The 3,702-nt window shown below is 42.9% G+C and overlaps 1 pseudogene; it reads left to right on the top strand.

The window, feature by feature from the left end:
- Positions 1 to 288: 288 nt before the first annotated feature.
- Eef1g-ps16 (eukaryotic translation elongation factor 1 gamma, pseudogene 16) lies at positions 289 to 1,642 on the top strand (annotated as a pseudogene).
- Positions 1,643 to 3,702: the final 2,060 nt, after the last annotated feature.

Raw genomic sequence — 3,702 nt, 5'->3', positions numbered from 1 at the left:
TGTAATCAGGGCTACTCCTAACCCTTTAAGTAAAGAGATGAATACTGAGTAGTTATTTATTGCTGCGCTAAGACATCGTAATCAAGAAAAAATTTATAAGAAAGTGTTTATTGGGACTTACAATGTCAAGGGTAAGTCTCTGACTGTCATGGCAGGGAGAATCACAGTAGACAGACAGGTATAACACTGGAGAAGTAGCTGAGAACTCATATCTTGAGGCAACAACCATAGGCCTGAGAGAGCTCCCTATGAATGGCATGGGCCTTTAAAACTTCAAATTTGCCCTTTCTTTGCAGAATCACCATGGTGGATGGGATCCTGTACACATACCTTGAAAACTGGAGGGCCTTCAAGGCCCTCATCGCTGCTCAATACCGCGGAGCTCAGGTCTGCGTGCTTTCCGCACCACCCCACTTCCACTTCGGCCAAACCAACCACATCCCCAAATTTCTCAGAAAATTTCCTGCCAGCAAGGTTCCAGCCTTTGAAGGCAATGACAGATTCTGTGTATTTGAGAGCAATGCCATCACCTATTATGTAAGCAATGAGGAATTGCGGGGAAGTACGCCAGAGGCACCAGCTCAGGTGGTGTAGTGGGTGAGCTTTGCTGACAGAGACATCGTCCCTCCAGCTAGCACCTGGGTGTTCCCCACCTTAGGCATTATACACCACAACACGTAGGCCACTGAAAATGCCAAAGAGGAGGTGAAGCGAATCTTAGGGCTGCTGGACACTCATCTGAAGACATGGACATTTCTGGTTGGTGAAAGAGTGACACTGGCTGACATCATAGTGGTCTGTACCTTGTTGTGGCTCTATAAACAGGTCTTAGAGCCTTCTTTGTGCCAGGTCTTCCCAAATACCAACTGATGGTTCCTTACTTGCATTAACCAGTCCCAGTTCAGGGCCATCTTGAGGGAGGTGAAGCTGTGTGAAAAGATGGCTCAGTTTGATGCTAAGAAATTTGCAGAGAGCCTGTCAAAAAAGGATATCCCGAGAAAAGAAAAGGGCTCACGAGAAGAGAAGCAGAAACCCCAGACTGAGCGGAAAGAGGAAATAAAGGCAGCTGTCCCAGCTCCTGAGGAAGAGATGGATGGGTGTGAGCAGGCATTGGCTGCTGAGCCTAAGGCCAAAAACCCTTTCACTCACCTGCCCAAGAGTACCTTTGTGGTGGATGAGTTTATGTGAAAGTATTCCAATGCGGACAGTCTCTCTGTGGCGCTGCCATATTTTTGGGAACACTTTGATAAGGATGGCTGGTCCCTGTGGTATGCTGAGTACCGCTTCCCTGAAGAGCTCTCCCAGACCTTCATGAGTTGTAACCTCATCACTGGAATGTTCCAGTGATTGGACAAACTGAGAAAGAATGCCTTTGCTTGAGTTATCATGTTTGGAACCAACAACAGCAGCTCCATTTCTGGGGTTTGGGTCTTCCGAGGCCAAGATCTTACCTTTCCACTGAGTCCAGATTGGCAGGTGGACTATGAGTCATATACATGTCGGAAACTGGATCCTGATAACAAGGAGACCCAGACCTTCGTTCAAGAGTACTTTTCCTGGGAGGGGACTTCCGGCACATGGGCAAAGCCGTCAATCAAGGCAAGATCTTCAAGTGAACATGTCTTGCCAGTCGCCTAGCTGCCTGCACTTACCCTTCAAGGGAGATGGGGGTCATTAAAGGAAACTGCACATTGGGGAAATTCATTCAAATTTTACCCACAGGGACATAATCCTCCAAAATGGCCTCACTTCTCTATCCTTTCCAAACAGTTCCACCAATTTTGGACCAACCATCCCAATATAGGTGCATATCGAATGGAGGCTAATCTCAAATAAACTACCACATTCTGTTCTATGACACCGTGCATCAGCTTATGACCATACCGTTTCACAGTAAAATTAGTCCAATTTTAGGGTTCCCCATATTCATTCACAAACACAGTTTCAAAGTCTCTTCCAAGACTCAAAACAACCTTGTAATTGTATTTCCATGTAAAATATAAGAACAAGTTATATTCTTCCAACATACAGTGGCAGAGAATATGCATTACCATTTTAAAAGGAAGGCACGGGGCATCAGGAGAAAATACTGAACCAAAGCAAAACTGAAAGCTAGCACAGCAAACTGCAAATCTTGTAGCGCTGTTACTGTAAGCCAAATAACCCCTTTTCTCCCCAACTTGCTTTCTTGGTCGTGAGTTTACTGGGCTCAGCACAGTCGGGTAATGCTGTTACAGACCTGTTTTGGGGTATAATTGTAAAGAACTTAGGGTCTTTGAGCTAGAAAAACCATTGCATTTTGAGACCTCAGTGGGATGTTCCTTAGGAGCTTGGAAGACAAGACTGTTGAGAAAAGTGCAAAGGATGGAGGCCTGGCTGGCAAAGTTTCAGGGAAAAATTCTTAAGACTATACTGTTCCTTATCTTTCTATTTTGGATTGAGATTCTGTAATTCTGGTTAGCTGGAGCCGAAATGTCAGCCATGATTAATAAAAGCCGGGCATCAATGAAGTGAAATATTTACATTGTTGGGATAATTAATGCTGGTTAGATAGAGATAAGAAATTAGCAGTCATTAAGAAGAGACCAGCATTACTGAAATAAAGACTTCGAGGAAGTGCTTTCTGAGAGCACAGAGAAGCTATTTTCCAGAAGTAGCCATGGTTTTACCTCGTGTTGGCAGCAGGGCTTGGTAATACATCTGCATTACCCAGAAAGTACTGGTTAGAAGGCATGAAGGGATCATGGAGAGCAGCAGAGATTTGGTGCTGTAAGACACCCGGGGATGCCTTTGGAGAAGGAGCAGACTCAGTGGCAGTTAAAGGCCAGGATGGAAGGGATAAAGCAAACAACTTGAGGCTTGGCACCAGGTACTGGAAACAAGCTTTTGGTGAAAGTACAACCCAGTTGTAGCAAGGAACCCCATCATTTTTGGAAATGCCAGTACCATCAAGAATAGAGAAAACTGTAGAGTGGAGCTATCTGGAACCTAAATGACAATCATTGAGTGCTGCAGAAAGGAGAGCTGGAGAAGTGACTCAGGATCCTTGAAGTAGCCAGAAGGATCATGAGTGAATCCGAGATGGTTGGACATTGAGTTATTGATACTGTTAGAGTTTGGTTTTACTTGGTTCAAATTGAGACTGTGCCCTGGTTTTTCTTTCTTGAAAAAGGTATTTAACTTAATGTTTATTTTTAAAATTTCTACAAATGAAATACTTTGAACTTTTAAAAGAGATTTTATATTTTTTAACAGACTGGAATTTTAATATGTTTGAATTTGTAAAGACTATGGGACTTTTAAAGTTGTTTATGTTTTTAATGTGAGATATTGGGCTTGAATTAGAAAAGAAGAGTTTGTGACTAAATACTGATGTGTTCGTATGTCAAGGTAACAAGGTGTTAGTTGTAGTGGCTGGTTCTGTATGATACCTTGACACAATCTAGAATCTTCAGTTGATGAAATTCACCTATGAGATCAAACTTTACGATATTTTCTCATTTGGTGATCAATGGGGGAGGGCTCAGCCTTTTTTCCAACGAATATTTTTGTTCTGACTTTTAAGAAGGACTAAAGAATCTGCACTTTGTTCATCCTTCTTAAGCTTCCTGTGGTCTGTGGGTTGTATTTTGGGTAATCTGAGCTTTTGGGCTAATATCCACTTATCAGTGAGTACATACAATGTGTATGTTTTTGTGATTG

This window comes from Rattus norvegicus, chromosome 5 (assembly GCF_021556685.1).
Source record: "Rattus norvegicus strain SHRSP/BbbUtx chromosome 5, alternate assembly SHRSP_T2T, whole genome shotgun sequence".
In the NCBI taxonomy this organism is placed as follows: domain Eukaryota; kingdom Metazoa; phylum Chordata; class Mammalia; order Rodentia; family Muridae; genus Rattus; species Rattus norvegicus.
The sequence above is the reverse complement of the archived record's forward strand: the minus strand, read 5'-3'. Positions and strand labels throughout refer to the sequence as shown.